This window comes from Maylandia zebra, linkage group LG1 (assembly GCF_041146795.1).
Source record: "Maylandia zebra isolate NMK-2024a linkage group LG1, Mzebra_GT3a, whole genome shotgun sequence".
NCBI classification, from domain to species: domain Eukaryota; kingdom Metazoa; phylum Chordata; class Actinopteri; order Cichliformes; family Cichlidae; genus Maylandia; species Maylandia zebra.
The window spans coordinates 17484907-17502839 of record NC_135167.1 but is presented as its reverse complement, the minus strand read 5'-3'; the positions used below and the strand labels follow the sequence as shown (position 1 = coordinate 17502839).

General features: G+C 43.0%; 1 protein-coding gene across 1 annotated transcript in view; it reads right to left on the bottom strand.

The window, feature by feature from the left end:
* The window catches only part of gse1b (Gse1 coiled-coil protein b), a 167125-nt gene that overhangs the window by 66160 nt on the left and 83032 nt on the right, over nucleotides 1-17933 (bottom strand). The window lies entirely within an intron of this gene.

The following is a 17933-nucleotide window of genomic DNA, read 5'->3' as shown; positions in this document are numbered from 1 at the left end:
GGAGAATGGTCACAGTTCAATTTGGAGTTAGGGTGACAGCTGATTGGACAGCACCAGTGACAGCGAGAGGCCAACGACTATCAAGGGAGCATCTGTTCTCACTGTATCAGACAGTAGGAAAGCATCAACCCGTAGAGAGTGCAGAGTGTGTGTTGTGGGTCTTCAAGGGCAGCTCACAATAGAACAGCTACGTATTTGGAGGAGGAAAATATAAAAGATCCCCCGCCTCCATTCTCTCCTCTGAAAATGAGAGTCCTCGTCTCTGTCTGCAAGTGTGTGGGTGCATTTGTGTGTCCGTCTAGGAAACTTGGCTTGTGCAGTCTTCTGCACAGACTGCTCACCATGCTGCGCCGACAGCAGACTTTCCCCCTTTCTCTCTCACTGCCTCTCTCCTCATCATACACACACGCATACACACACGCGAATAAACACACAAAACATGTTGTGTTATGCCCCCTGCTCCACACAAAAACCTGACCGAGATGGTGGCAATAGGGGTGAGGAGTCAACTATCTGCTGGGAAGCATCCATACCAAACCATATCAGCCACAAAAACAGCAGGCGCGGGGGCAAGAGCAAGAAAGTAAGGAAAAAAATAAAGAAAGGGAAAAGATAGATGATTTTTGAAATAGTCTACCACGATATTTTGCCCCTGGGTTGCTCTCCAACCCATTCTATGAAAAAGAGAGGGAGGGAAGGCTGGCAGGAGTTTAGTGAAGAAAGAGAGAGGAGGCACACTGAGGGGTCCCATGCCTCCAGCAAGACTCGGAGGACACAGGAAAAGACAGCACACGTCGAGAGAAACAGCGGGAGTGTGAAAGCCATGCTCATAGGCAAATAGGCCAAATAATCACTAACAAGGACTGGTGACTGAAGGAAGAGGGAGAGACACAGAGGGACAGACTAATGTGAAAGGGGGAGTCTATAAATTGAAATGAGAAGTAAAGCAGATTTAAGTCTTTTAGCATGATTGGTAGAATGTGTAACTTCTAACATAAAAGTTGATAAGTACGTTCAGCATGTTGACATTTATACTGTATTCCTTATGGTTAAGTGCGTCCGAATAACACGCATCATCTTTGCTGAGAGGCATCTGTGTGATTCTGTGTTGTGTTGCAAAGGTGTGTGCGTGAGGCAGGTGTTGAAGTGTCTCACACCTTGTGAGAGAGGTTGGGAGGCGATGTGTCCCCCTGAGGGACAACACCACCTAGCCTGATGACACACTGGCAGACACAGAGACAGAACTAAAAATACGATGCCCAATTTCCGCAACTTGGACCGCATGAAGATGAGGAGGACCGAAGGAGAACAAGAAGATTTGTACGTTTTTCAAACAACAGAGGCTTGCTTCCAACAAGCCTTCAGAGACTTCAATTAAAACAACATCTTCTAACTTATGACTACAAATACATCTTTGAACAATATTGCTATGGGGAAAATTTTTTTTTTTTTTACCAGGAATAGGTTATCCCAGTTTTTTTTTTTTCATCATTTCTTTTTAAGGGTGGCACCTTTGGTGACATTTTTTTTTTCCCCTTCTCCTAGTTTTACATTGCAGTAACTACTGAAGATCACTTCTTAAACCTCAAATGCTGTGTATGCTTCTGATGATGAAGATGCAGACTTTTTTCCATCATTTTCAGGATCTATTTTCGTCGCCATTTGCAGCAGCCACCAATGGACTTCAGGAAAACCACTTGAAGAAATTTGCTAAACTAAAGCAGCTTAAAAAGGTAGTTTAAACAACTTTGTTAAAAATAGGAATGATCAAATTCGCAATTGCATCCATCCATCTATTTTCTTCTGCTCATCCAGATCAGGGTCTGAGAGGAGCTGGAGCCTATCCCATCTGCTACATGGCAAGAGGCAGGGTACAGCGTGGACAGGACGCTGGTTTGTTTCAGGGGTAACACAGAGAGAGACAACCATTCATGCACAAACTCACAACTACAGCAAACTTCAAATCACCAATTAACTGAACCCCTTGCAAGTCACTGGAGTGTTGGAGTGTTGGGGTCTAGGCGATGAGGGGAAAGTAACACCAACATCAAAACCAAAGCCACTGCCTACATTCAAATCGAGGACCTTCTTGCAGTCATATATTATATCATATGGTATCATATCACAAAACATTTTCTATATGATGATTTTTCCTTTGGCTTAAATTTAGGAGGTTTACCCACAATAAAGCTGCTGCTTGAAGAATGTATAATGTGTGCACGACTTCATGGAATAGGATATAAAAAGTAGGTGGGGATCTAAAACGGGAATTTAATTACAGTAACAGAGAAGTTGTAACAAAAAAAAAAAAAAATGTATTCATCAAAATTCACTGTAATTTTAATTTCAGTGGTATTTTCAGTTGAATTAAATACACAAAAATATAAAAATATAGTACAGTGCTGTTGGAGAACAGCAACAGAGTCAAAAAAGTCACTAATCCAATATGTTGAAATCAAAGTCCTGACCTCAGGATAACAAAATATATGCTCAACTGCTTATTTCAATGTTATCGTCATTGTTGGCATGCAGGACTGGTGATTTAGATTATTCTCACGCAGAACATGCAGAGCGCTTGAAGGGACACATGTAATAAGTGTGCTATGATCTAAAAGTCATACCTCATGTTGGCTGACACAGAAAAAAAATGGCAGTCGGTGATGTAAAAATTTCAAACGGCTGCAGCATGACAGTTTTTTTCCCCCAAAACAAACACAAGAATTCCTTTTTGTTTAACAGGATCTTCTGTAACAAAGACATGAAACATCCCAAGTTTTAAATGCAAACTCAGATTGACCATTTGCTCGTTTAGTTTTTCTTTTTTACACTAGTAAAATGAGAAAAAGAGCAGTAACGTCACAGGTTTCTGTGTTGAAATCAAATCATGTGGCTTATTGCAGAGATGAAAAGTGGGACTGACAGGTAACGATAAAGAATCATGTGTCTGCTTTTTTATTTCGCTGCTCATTAAGGGACAGGCAGTGCTGGAGAACAGCTATTGTCCTCTGTTATTCAACGTAGTGTAGTGAGTCACAGTTGACAAGTGCACTGCAGAAGAAGAAACGTACATGGAGGCACACACACACACACACACACACACACACACACACACACACACACACACACTCTGTCTTGCTCTCTCTCTCTCTCTGAAAGGGTATAAAAGCTCCCTGGGGACCAAGGCAGCATGTGAGACTGAAACACTGTGATCAAGAACTAACAGGGAGAGGGAAAGAACAAGAGAGGGGAAGAACAAAAACAAGTGAAAAGGGGGTTTAAAAAAAGAATAAAATGAAAACGCCATGGATAAGAAGACAGTCAGCTGACAAAGACGGGGATGAAAACAGGTAGAGAGACAAAGAGAGAGGAGAGAGCGAGAGAGAGAGAGATTATATTCCTTAATTCTTTGGCTATGTTCAGAGAAAGCAAGACTGAGCTCAGTCACACATACTGTACACATACACACACGTAAACCTGCCACACTCACTTCCTGTCAACCCACTATACTATTGTCTCCCCTACATCCCCCCCTTCAAAGACATAATCACTCTCTGAAGCATTGTGCCCAAGTGTGTGTGTGTGTGTGTGTGTGTGTGTGTGTGTGTGTGTGTGTGTGTGTGTGTGTGAGTGCGCAAGTGAGAGAGGGTTGAACGTATGACTTCTTCCTCAGCAAGGAGTGCCAGGATAAGACATCATTATAATCTTTACCTACCCCGCACAGCCTCTGCCAAATAGACTTGCAAAGATAAACACACACAAACATATACTGTGCATCCCGGTAACGCGCTGCACTCTGACGTGAATGCAAAAAGAGAAGGTGTGGGATTCTCAAAGAGAAGAAAGAAATAAAGCCTGTGTTGCACGCAACATCACAAGTGAGGATGTGCATTCAAAAAACAAAAGTGTCAGGGATTTTCAGAGTAAATTTAAAGCAATTCACCTTTTAAATGGGGGGAAAAAAACACTCAACATCTTCAATGGGTTCTTTGGAACATACTCATTATATGACTGAATAAAAAAAAGGCACTAATTGCATATGTGTAATAAAAGTCCTTTCCACTTTGCAAATCCTTCTTTACATGCGGCGACCGATAAGCATCACAAATGACAACCATGAAATTGAGCGTAAACATAATTCAAACCATGCAGTGATGCTGTTTCATTGAGTATCTCTCTATCGGTAAGGAGATTTCTAATAGCCAGTAATTGTGACAGGAGAAATGTTTGAAGTTATAACATGGTGAGTACAATCCTTCACAGTGTCATCCTGCTTCTTGAAAATACACAATCTTGAAAATAATTTAACAAATATCGGATAAATAAAGTATTTATCATTTCATCTATCAATGCCCAGTGCATGTCAATGCCCTACAGAGCAACCAACATGAAGGGTGTGGGGAAATATCAATATAGGAGAACATTATACAAATTTCTCTTGTGGTGCAATTATCAAGACGTACATGCCAAGTACAGAATTCTTTATTGAAACATGCAGCTGCTGCAAACAGATCCCGCAACACTGAAGTACTGACCTACAAAAGACTCATGACTCCTCGTGGTGGTCCGCCAAACATGGCTGAAACTGCTGTAGTACGATGCCAAAAACTGAATTGTAGATGTGCAGTTATTTCCACGTAAAATAGAGGTCTCCTAAGATCTTCTCTTACAAAATCAATAATATAAATCAAACTATTAAATGCATGCATCGCTATTTTCAGTTGTTTTTTTAAACAACAGAACTAATATGGCTGTACAAGGGATGATAATTGTTTCCCGAAAGCCAATTTGTGTGATGTTTTTGTGTTCTTCAGGCTGAGGGAGAAAATATTTCCAACTTAGCGAAGCAGCTAAAAGACCAGCATCCAGATCTGTTAAAAAAATTCAAGTTGTGCAAGTTAAATTAACACTCACATCATCCGAAGTATTTTCCTTTTCAGATTATCCTTACCAAATGGAAAAAAGTTAGTGTTCATCCTCCAGCCTCACTGTGCTAATGTGTATATGTTATGCTAACCATAGCTGTGTAGCTAGCCACCACGTGTATCATGATATCGTGTTTGTGGGTGATGTTGTGTATTGTGAGTTACTCTGCGAGTCCCATTTTTACCTTAAATGGCCTCTGTGAGCAGAAAAGAGAGAGGGAGCGATTTTATTAATTTGAAAAAAAGCAGCATAAGTGTGTCCGCATCAACTCTGATGCGAAATAATATCGTCACCCTTCTCTCACCCTTATCTGCTAAGACTCGCACTCGCTCCGCCATTACGCGCTCCCATTTAGCCTGACCTCGCACTGGTGATTAGAAGCCTGTGAAGTGTGTGAGCGTGTGTGCGCGTATATATTGGTCTTTGTGTGTGAGATGCTTCTCTCTGTATGCTAATCACAGCCTAGCGCTGAGAATTAATTTGCAAATGTGTCATTACCCATCAGGCTCAGCAGCAATAACCCTGCAATTACACAACTCTCACTTGGCCAGCTGAGCACCACACACACGTGCAGGCAAACGGATGTGTACACACACATAGGCATGGGCGCGGGGGCGCGCGCACACACAAAACTGGACTAAATGGATTCTGATTCTGGTGTTCTGGTGTACAGATGCAATATTCAGGAAATATTTCTACACAAATATATCTGCTTTGCTGCGGAGAGAAAAAAACATAAACAGTTCTGTAGGCGATGTAGGACATATCCGGTGTGTTTAGAGTCTAATCACAGCTCCTCGCCTCGGTGTCAACAGGACAGCAACCGAGGTCACCTGCGCACTTTTCACTCACTCCACATTAAAGGGAAGTGCGGCCTTGCTAAGAACTCCAACAGCATCGCACAGAGCCTTCATATTACGGATACAGCAACATAAAAACGTGCATGTGTGTGCATGATTTTGAACACTTACCTGTGAAGTAAGGCATCAGGATGAGAGGTGAAGTGCGCAGCGGCCATGAGGAGGAAGGCAGTTGACATGGAAAAGAAAGAATACAAAGCTGTGAGTACCTATGTGCCACATTTCAGGCCGAAAATGCTTACCAATAGCTTCGTTTTTAAACATCTTTAAAGCGAATTACAAATTAAAGAAAACGCTGGATAAGAGATTGGTGAAACCACAATAATTCACGTTTCTTTGCAGGGTTGGAGGTGCTCACTGAAAAGGCTTGTGGTATTAAAAATAGCCTGTGTATTCAGTATATCTTATTATCCCAAGCTGCTGCCTTACATTACGCATAGAGAGAAGTAGAAAGGGTCAGTGTCGGGTCCACCTCTGAAGCTGAGGAAAGACTGACACTGTTTATCATTCGAGCTGCTAGATGAGGTTTTAGGTTGTTAGCTCACAACAACGTTTTAACAACCGCACTCTGTTTCAAAGTTGAGGTCAAGCAAGGGTGACATTAAAACTAAATGTTTGCTCTGTCACTGGATGCAGACCACCTGCTCTTCAACTCTACTTTACACATCACATAACCTTGTATGGTTATAGCTCCACCATAAATCTGCGTCTGCTACAAGAAACTAAGCTTCAATGGCCCACACGCTCACCTAAAGCACGCTACACTCCTGTCACAAATACTTCAACACTTTACGCACATTAGCTCTAGTGCTGACCCTGTTGCCCTGTGCTTCTGTGACACCAAAGGTGTTTAAATGTGGATGTATAACGTACGTGTCTTTCAACTCACCAAAACCTTGTCCACGATTTCCACAATCTAGTCTACACAAGAGACAAAACTAAGACTGAATACGTTTTATCAACAGAGAAATAACAGTAATAATAATTTTAAAATGCTACAAAGATTCATGCCTTTTCTAAGGTTATGCAGTCTGGCAGACAAAAGACAAGTAAAAAAAACTTAATATGGCAGAAACCTTCAAATCAAAAAGAGAAAAGAGAAGGTTTATTGGTTAAAATAAAAGAATCACAGGTCACCATTCAACAACTGGTGATGTTTTACTGCTGCCAAATCTGCTTTTGTGAATTTTTTTTAAAAAAAGAAAAAGATGGTGAAGATAGTAGTAGTAGTATTTATTTATTGTCATTGTCAAGAACAATGAAATTGCGTTTGGGGCTTCCATACAACCCAAAAAAAAGAAGAAAATAATAAATACCCCTTAAAACCCAAGTGTACATATTTAACCCAGTGTGACTCCAATGCAATAAGACAATCCTTAGCAATAATGTTCGTAGAAATTCAGACAAAGACCTGAGAAACATGACAAAATACAACAATGCAACCCATTCAATATTATTGTACTGTGAGATATGATATCAGATATGATAGTTATCTATTTAAGAAAGAGGGGGGGGGGGGGGGGGGGGGCAGGAGGGGGAAGAGAATAAAGATATGATGCACCAATGCAGACCAGTTCATTGCTATTAAGAAGTTGGATATGGTTATTGTCCGTGAGAGGGGGGCAGAGAGTTCAGGAGCCTCACAGCCTGTGGATACAGGCTGTTGGCCAGTCTGGATGTTCTGGCCTGTATAGACCTGTACCTTCTCCCTGAGGGCAGCAGATGGAAAAGGTGGCGCGCAGGGTGATGTTGGTCCCGCAGGATACTGTGCACCCTCCTCAGACAGCGAGTGGGGAAGATATTACTGATCTCTGGCAGACTTGTTCCAATAATTCTGCCAGCTTCTTTCACCACCCGCTGGAGTGCTTGCTGATCGGCCTTGGTGCAGCTGGGGAACCACACTAGAAATCCATACGTCAGAACGCTGCTGATGGCACAGTTGTAGAAGTTCAACATCAGAGATCTGGGAATGTGTGCGCTCCGCAGTCTCCTCAGGTAGTAGAGGCGCTGTTGGGCCTTCCGTGCAACTGAGGTGATATGGTTGCCCCAGGACAGGTCCTCGGTCACAGTTACCCCCAAGAATTTAAAACTGCTCACCCTCTCCACCGCCTCACTGCCAATGAAGAGAGGCAGATGGTTGTTATGACCCCTCTTCCGGAAATCTACAATGATCTCCTTGGTCTAAACACTCGAATCTCCAGTTAATAAATAAATGTACTGGAGGCACTGCTAGCAAATAACACTGCAAGACTGAGTCTAGGTTGACTCTCTATTCTGGCAAAACTGATCAAACTGCTGCACAAATATCAGAATACTTTCAGTATTGACAACCAAGGCCTGGAGAGGTTCTTGTCAAAGTACTGGATAGTACAAGAGCCTTGAGCCGAAGGCAGCAGTAACTGACTGACTGCACACAGCACATCTGGTCTGATTTGTGCTCAGGAGAATTTGCATTAATACTGTAACCAGCTACAAGGCTGCATATATGCTTCCAGATAAATGTTAGTTAAGGTATTGATACAAACATCAGCAAAATAACTGTCCAGGCAGAGGCAATCATCCAGTGGTCACATGTTACTTTAGAAGAGAGATGTTTGCACTCTATAGCCACTGCACACACAGAAACCTGCCAGTTTTCGTTGTTGGTACGATAGCAATCAGATGAACACATTGCGTCATGCTCCTCCTGAGCTGACAGCTATCAGTGTTTGAAATTCCCTGCTTGGCCTTTGCTTCTCGATCTTTGTGATAGTGAACCGTTGCGGCTCAGCAAGCATCCAAATTTCTCACTAAATTCACAGATTTGCTTTTACTGTCCAGAAAGCAGTAATGATAACATCATTGATGGTGATATTATTCCCAAATATCAAATGCTGTCACTAAGAGTTTAAAGTGGATTTCCTTTTAAAATATTCCCACCTATATTGACCAAAACCCAATTATACACTCACTTAGACCTGCAAATTCACTGGAACCATTTGGAGGGAGCTGACCTGAGCTGGCAAACTGATGTGCCGTCATATCATTTCCTTCCCACAATGCCTTGTGGCACACCTGCTTCCTAGCACAGACAACAGAAGCGTCCCTGTTCTCAGTTGAGGGAATGCATCGCGCCACACGTCTTTGCTCTGATGAGGCTTTTTATAGTCACTCAGCTCTCTTACCTGCATCCTCCAACTCTTCATCTGTCTCCATATCAAAGACATCAGATCTGCTGCCTCTCAGCAAGTCCCGTTTTTATTAGACAGAAGAGCAGAGAACCAAAGACAAAGTACTGAAGTGGAGGAGAAGGAAGGAGGGGCGCTTTAAAAGTGCTGCTCATTTGATTAACAAATATGTGTTCACATGTGAGCTGTGTGTTCCTCTGTTTAAGGTGTGTGTGCGTATGTGGGTGTGTGTCTGTGTAATCACCTGGGGGCAGGTGTATGGTATGCAAACGCAGCTGAGGAAGCCTAGAGAGCAGACACAGCAGGAGAATCCTGCTCTACAGCAACACCCGGAAAAAAGAAAAAAAAGACAGGCTACGTATGCACACACACACAGATACACACACACACACACACACACACACAGATACACACATATGATTAGACACATACACGTTTACGTACATGTGCAGAAACAGGAATAGCACACACAATTCAATATACTTGATTTAATATTTAATTTTGTGCATGCATACACATGAGGCTGAGTCCACACACAAACACACACACTCGCGCACACACACACAGAGCTGTTGGCGGTGTGTTTTTCGCTTGACTTGTGCTCTCCTGTGACATTTCCTCATTGGCTTGTTTGTCTCAATTATCCCTGCTTATTGGTTAACCCATTAACTTACACACAGGGAGGAGGAAAGGCGAGCGAGACCGAGAGAATAGGAGAAAGAGAGAGGGAGAGCTGGATTATGGCTCGACCTGCCTTAGGCGTGTTGTGCATCACACAACTGTATGAGGCCACAAACACGGGCCTGGCCGGGCGCCAAGCAAACACACAAGTTGTACATGTAACAGGCAACAGAGAGCAGCTGACGGGGCAGCAGAGAACCAGCACCGCAGGGCCTGTTGGAGGGCTGAACTGACCTTCTCCACTCACCATTGTGCTTTTGGATTTGGAACACACTACCTTACAACATGGTTTTTATCTTTGTGTGTGTGTGTGTGAGTTTTGTATTTGGTAAGCACATCATTAAAAGCGCCAATGTGTGTGCCCGTAATGTTTGTGTGTTGGACGACTGCCTGTGTGTTTGTGTGTGTAGAAGGAGGTTGCCTTGCCCTGTGTCAGGCCTCTGCTGTGCTCAGTAAGTGAGGCGTGCTAATACTGCGTGTGCTCAGGTTTCACGCATCAGCACACAGTCGAAGAGACTTACCCGAGGTCACAGACTGTCAACCCCCCTCCACCCCCACCTTTTATTTTTACTCCTCCCTCCTTTGACTCAATCCTTCCTTTTCTCACACTAAATACTTTACCTTTAGCCAAGCTTCAGCACTCCTTTGGCTCTTCCCCCCCTCCCTCTCTCCCACTTTGCTATCAGTCCTCCCTTCCCGCTGCCTCTCCTCCCACCTCCTCTCCTTCCCCAGAGAATTCCATCATGCTCAGTCTTTTAGTATCTTTCATGTCTTTTACCTGTCAACAGAGGAGAGAACGTGCGAGCCGCTCCCCAACAAAGGAAAAACACCCTCCTGTCATCTCAGAAAATGCTGCAGGGTGGAGGGGGCGCAGGGAGGAAGATCGACAGGGGGACAGAGGGAGGTAGATAGCACGGAAAGCAGAATCAAAAGGGAAATGTTGGGTCGAGGGAATAGAAATACGACGCAGAAGGAAGGAACTCGAGCCATTCCTGAGCAATTTAGCTGTGCAATCTAATATAGGAGAATGCCTAAAAAACACAATGCCATCATGTCACTGAATATAACGCTCTTTTTGAACGGTGAGCTCCTATCCTAATGATAAAGAGCAATTCATGCTACATGTGAACACAAGAACATAGACTTTCATGCATGACCTCCTCAGCTTCACACAGCTATAGTCTGTGAATCCTCAGGAGCTCAGTTCAGCTCCACCGCACTCCACAACAGTACCAGCAGCGCACATTCACACGGGATAAAACTATAAGCTGTGCAATCCAATAGGCACCTCACTCAATCTGTGACTGCCTCTCTATCCGATGCCCAGTGTGCGTGTGTGTGTGCATTTTGTGTGAGTGAATCCTTTGCTAGTACTAATCTGCTGGCACAGTCCCCGTCCTCATCGTTGCCCTCGTCTCCGTATTATTCTGGGATTAGCTTGTGTGTTAGCCTAGCCGCAGCCCACAGCCCGAGCTGGGGAGAGGCAGCCATCTTAGAACAATGCCTATTGATGAAACACTAAGAGGCTTGATTGGATTAATCATCTCTCCCTTTTTTCTCTCTCCTGCTTTTCTAGCCGTCCTGCTTTGTTTCCGCTCCTCTACTGTTTCCCTTCTTTACTTGTGCCTTTCCCTCCTTCTCTTCAAAGCACAATAACACCCAGATTTTGTTGTCTCTCCCCGGCGAGGAGATGACGCTGTTAACGCCCCCCTTGCTGGATAACGAACGCAAACAACAGGCTGGCGGTTTACGAGGGCACTTCAAGGTAAAAAGTAAACATCTAATTAAGAGGAGAATCAAATAGCTCCAAACTGCTTCTGTGTGGTAATACATTTTACATTACGGTGCTTAAATAGCGAGGCCCTCCTTGATGAGAACAAAACACTGCCTATGATAATGAATGTTTGATTATAATTAAGAATATAATCGTAGGAAAAGGTTTAGAAGAGAACTGTATGGAGGAGTCAGATGTTTCCTTTTTTTCTTTCCATGAAACACACGAGCAAGAGCTGCCAGAATGTGTGAGATTTGACAGCAGCAGCAGCACAGAAAGAGAGAAATAGGGGTGAATCTCTACAGATTTGGCCTGTGTTTAGTTGGGGCACTCTACCAAGTGGCAGTCGCTAGCCTGGGCGGCCTTTGGCCTGCTGTCCCCACCAATCACATTCCAGCCCCAACTACGCCAGCGTGGACCCACAGCAACCCTCCAGCCTGGTGCCAAACGCCTGCGCGCAAACACACACAAAGGCGCACACCGGCAACCACAGCTCACGCAAACACTGCAGCCAACTCCATTTTCAAACATGGATAACAACTGAATTAACACTCTGTGATCCTCTGCCAAAGCAGAAGGATGCTCCTTTATATATTCAAACACACACTTGCACGCACGTTAACGCAAACAAGCACGCTTAACCACAAACACACACATAAGACGCAGACACACACACGGGATACACAAGAGGCTGTTTGGGTGGAGTTATCTGCGTGTAGATTTTAAATGCATCTCGCCCTTATGTCCCTTATGTCTCTCTCGTGTTCTCTCTGTGGCTCTGTTTCACTCTCGCTGTGCCTTTTCTGCTTGGTGCAAAGATAAAAGCAAATTATAGTCTCATGCTGGTGTTGCTACGCTAAAGCCATTTAAACGGTGGCTCCTCTGTTTTGTGCTTCAATGTCTGGAATGTAGAAATTGTGTTGAAAACAAGGCCGAGTCAGAGCGGAGAGGAGACGAGGGAAGGCAAGGCCGGTTTTATAATGCAGTTGGGTCATCTTTTGTTCTCTCTGACCCGACGCTCAAACCAGTCTAAAATGCTGCAATAATAATGATAAATTACACCACCTTCTTCTCCTTTCCTCCTCCTTCCCCTTTTACTCCTCCGCATCTTATTCCTCTCCTGTTATTTGCTCAATCTGGGGGAGAAACTGAAATCCTCCCATCACAGTCGCAAATCTGACCGCTTCTTTTCTTTCTTTATTCTTTTCACCTGTCTTCTTTGTTTTTATATGATGAATACAGTGGCATGGACTGCTAATGTTGCACAAAAGTATGTAAAGATATGACCAAATGCAGGGAGACACACAAGATCTGAGACTACGCTTATTTTTGAAGACACCTATTGTCACAGCTATGGGCATGTAAAGATGTTTTTCTCTGTTGAAAATCGCAGCAGGAAAACGATGGCAACCGGCTAAAGGGAAAAAAAATGGAAAGAGGCAATCACCTGACATCATGGCTATTCATCCTGCAGAGCAAAGATCTGTTTGGTCTTCCACCAACACAAAGAGAAAAAGGCCGTCCAAGAATCCCTCCTTTCTCTTCCCTCTCTGTCTTTTTTTCCCACAGATTAATCTGTCCAACAGCCGTATAAATCTCCGCACTCGCTGTGGAGAAATGCTCTGCGTGGATCATTTATGTATGACAGAAAAAGGAGATAAACCTTGGTAAACCTCTCCAAGACACTCAATGAAAAAAAAAAAGTCCAAATCAAACTCAGTGTGTTTTTTAGGGCCTAAACTGACCTCATGTGACATGTACTTTTTACATTACCCACTAAAGTGTGAGTGCCGTGTTGGACGTGCTGCTTGTTAAAGCGTCGTGATCATTTACGACTGAGGTCAACATCAATGTTTTTTTTGCTTAAAGTCTGGAGGAGAGGCGGAGGAAGGGATCAAGGGAAGGGGGTTAAGGGTGGTGGGCTGTAACCATGGTGCTGCTGAGGTTGGTCACTGTGGGAACGGGCATTTTGCAAGGTTGAGGAAGCGGGGTGGGTGGGGGGCTTTCTCTGAATTTTCCTCTGTCAGAGTTCACACAAAATAACTCAAGAAATACATTTGTTATCACATTAATAATAAATGCTGGCAAACAAGAACATACTGAACAGAAATGCTGGCTATTCTTTCAACTACCCTGCAGAGGCGCCGCACCCTGTATAACACTTCTTGTAAAAAAAATCCCTCCAATACTAAACACAACATGTAAGATTAAGGCTGTAAGAAATATTTATATTACTCTAAGCTAATGATTATCATGATTCTTTTAAAAAACAATGTTACAATTATTTTCATAAATATAGAAAAAGAAAGTATCTTGAACCTTTTTAAAACATACTTTCATACCCTTTAGATTAACATGTGTTCTCATCACCTGGCATTCATAAAATAACAGCCTATCCAATATTAATCGGTGCCTACCATATTCTATCTCTTCCAGGAACTGATTAACACTTCAACCCACAAGATGGAGATACCTCTATTTCACTTTTTTTGGCAGTCTCTCCAAAGCGTGCATAAATCCTGCTTGACAGTTGGAATGGAAAGGCCTGTGTCTCCTTGCAGAAACCTCTCCTATTAGATACAGCTGATGATCAGAGTTTTCCAAATTTATTATTTATTTCTTTTTAAAGGAGGAATTTGATCAAATAGACAGAGGCTCTTCTGTTTCGGGACAGTTATTGCAAAATTAGCGTCATCAATCTCACTGACTGCAATCCCTATTAACAGATCTGATCTGTGAATGTGTCTCTCCCAGCTGTCTGTACCATCCTACCAATCTTCCGATAATGAGCGGAAGCTGTGTGATTTAGATGCTATTTGTTTGCATAGATTGAACATAAGGTGTACTCGCGTGCGTGCGGATGATTGGTTTCCTGTCCCTGTCAGTAAACAAACCTGCTCAAACTGTCGAAGGCAGAGAGGCACTTTTAACAGTGACCAGTGCAGCAGGATTTACAGCACACTTACGATCACACCCTCAATTAAACCTACACAATAGTGTCTGTGTATGTGCGCGCGTGTCTGTGCTGAGTGGGATAATAACTACCGCACAGAATAGTGGGATGTGAAGTCTATGAGTAAGCACTGCAACACTTAGATTTCCCCTCTTGCCATGATGTCACTGAATTTATTACTTGCTCTTGCTTAAGACCATACCCGCTGTAAATCACACACATACACACTCTCACAAACACACACACACACGAGTTGCTGTCTGTGTAAGGATTATGATGAGGAGCGGCGCACATGGGGGCTGTGATGAAGGGGAAACAAACAGAGCGTGGAGATGGATGATGGATGGCTCCACTCATTCAATGAGCCAGTCTGAGATGAACATACACTTAGGCAATACATTGCCTGGTCTCGGCCTCCATCTTCCTGTCTCCTGTTCTGCGACAGATAACTCTGTGGCACCTTGATGTGCTGATAGTACCGCTGCAGACCAGCAACAGAAAGATGATTTCCAGGCTGATAGGTGGGCCGTTGAACACCGGCAGTAGTAGAGCCATGAGTCATGGGCTGACACTACTAGCAGAGTGGTGACTCCCACTGAGTGGGGAATGGAGATAATAGAGGAGGGCCCACTCAAAGTCGAGCAGGGAGCAGTGTCAGGCGGGCTGGAGGTGACCAGAAGGGAGAGTAATTGCCTCACTGCGTTCAAGGTGCTTGAAATGATCTGTGACCCGTTCCAAGTGTGTGCACTTGAGGGAGGGGCGAGATACATATTGTGCGAGGGAGGCATAGGGCAAGAGAGAGAAATGACTGTTGCAAATGCCCATTTCCTGCTGCCGTGGGGTCACGCCTGAGCCAGGAAGTGTGGGTTGGAGTGGAAGGTGGAATAACGAAGGGATAATCTTGTCTGAGCTCCAGTGAGAGAGGGCAGGGGGCTTGTTATGAGAAAATGAAAGGGGAGAGGTGGAGGAAAGGAGTGCCACGGGCCATTAGAGACACCTCTGCTACACATAATAGCAGGTAGTGGAGAAAGGGCTGACTGCAAGCAGCTCTGTGGAGCTGAGGTAAGAGAGGGAAAGAGTAGGAGCAATGCGTTTCCTGTGCAAAAAAAACTGCACTAAAACAAAGTTACACTTGCCCACACAACATGCCGTTTGTCAATCCGGGTATGCTGGCATACGCAAAGTAATGCTACCATTTTTGGTGATCATTGCCACACAAAGTTCACAATATATAATTGCATTCTAAGTAATGACTATGGTATAAATGAGATGTGTTCACTTGCTACAGAAAAGCTCACACAATTGTGTCACGTAACTGTAACACAGATTGTTAAATGCAAAACCTCCCAGTGTTGGAAAAAAAAAACGTCCCCAGTGATTTCTAGACTTTGTATCTTAATATGAAAATGATATTCATTTCCACGGTGTTAAATATTACACCAGCCAGTTCCTGGTACTTAAGTCTAGTCTGCAGAACACTAAGAATCTGTTATCACCATGTGGACTTAGTGTCTGCCTCTCGTGCATTACTTTCTTTCTTTCTTTTTTAAATTATTTGTCTAATAAGTAGGTGGCAAAATTACAGGCTGAACAGAGAATATCACGAAGACATACAGATGGTATTGAGAAAAAAAAAAGATATGACTAGATTGGAGTGAACTCTCAATTCTTAATTTTCTGGACTCTTTTATTTCCATCCTTTCTAACTCTTCTCATCTTCTCACTGCCCTGTGGCGCAAACTGCCTAATCAGAAGGTATCTGCTTGGTTATGGCTTAAAAGCATAAAAAAGGGAGCGGGTCAGAGTTTTACACAGGCTGCTGTGAACACAGACAGGTCCTCAGATTTTTTTCTTTTCCTTCTCTCCAACCTTGATGCTTCTCCCATTCATTCTCTTTATCCCTCACTGACTTACATGCTTCACTTCCTGTGCTGTATTCTCAACAGCATTTACTGAGCTAATTAACGGGGCAGAAGGTTGAGCACTGCTCAACTGAGACAACTCCTTCTCTTTGTCTCTTGCACATGTGGATAACTACATACAGAAAATAAGAACGTCTTGTAAGAAGAGACAGGGTGTGGGGGAGAAACAGAAGGATAAATGAACTTCTGTGATAAACCGTGTTGTTGATGTCGATGCTAGAATGCAAGAGCTGCCTGGGACTGCTTTTCTTTTCTCAAATTAAATGTTGTGGGAGACACTGGATGAGGCTCAGTATATCTAAGAAAATGCTCTGCTGCCCAGAAGCCCCACAATGCAGATAAGCAAATGTGAAGTGACTAAATCAATGGCTGACTGAGTAAAAGGCACCTTCAGACTTTGGAAAAACAATGATTGCATGGCTTTATTGCATGCCACACAGTGCAAGAGAGATCTAATGAAATCTTGATCCGAATCTGTGAACAGACCATACGTGGTGAATCAAAGGGCTACAATGCAGCTGGTATCAGCTTGTGTCATCTGTGCTTCTCTTATTTATTAAAACGCAGCTCTTGTGCTTCCCCCCTTTGTCTTATGGTTCTTGTTCCAAGTCAAGGAACACAACACATGATGATGCGGACCTGCGTCAGATTTGCAAAGTGTAAATGAACACATCCTGCCCCCCAACATTTATTTATTATTTACGTTTTTGCCCCCCAGCTGCTCTTCCTGTGTATTTTGCACATAACAGCAGAGACAGTTTAATAGCCTCACATATAAGAAACAAGATTTTAAAAAAATCTCACAAAGTTAAAGCTACATGGAAGCCATAACGTCACTGAGGAAAAGCTTATACATTAAGCACGCATGCTCTGTTTCTGCCTCCCTACAGGCTCACACAGTGCAAGTTACAAAGTTACATGTCTTTCATTGCTGGGTTCATCCTCTGAAAAGTGGATGAGAGCAAGCTTTAATTTGATGATGGCAAATTGCAGAAAGAAGCACAGAGAGAGGAAGGGACAAAGAGAGCCCAGGAGGAAAACAGATGTACTGTAGATGCAGGAGAGCAAAAAGCACAGCTTTTATTCTGAGGCTGTGCTGAGAGAAATGTCACCTTATTATTAGAGTAGAAAGGCCATTCTCTGCTACCCGAGAAACACGATACTCAAACGTATTTTTACAAAATGTGTGGGTCATTCAGTATGAGGGCATTTCAAGAGCCAGGATGATTTCTCAGTCTAATATACCCAAGGCACTTTTTAATGAACTTTGGGGGAGGTTTTTTGGGATTTTAATTCTCCTGTTACAAAAATACATTACTGATTTTCTTTTAATTTTATGTTATTTTAAAAAATACAAAATATGCATTCAGCAAAATTGAATTGAATAAACAAATAAAGAGAGCAATAAATGAATCACATAAATAATAATAAACAAATAATCAGTGATATTAAATAACTGCTTAAAAAACAGCTTTTTCCTTTTTTTTTTTCCTTTTTTAAGAATAAGCGTTGGTAGAGACCAAACTAGGGCTGTTGTCAGGTTTCAAGAAAGAAAGCTCCTGTGGAATTTCAAGTGTTCCCAGTGGATGTCAAATATGACATTTCTTTGCTTAAATTTGAGCTATAAGCACTTTAGAAAACACTGTTTTTATG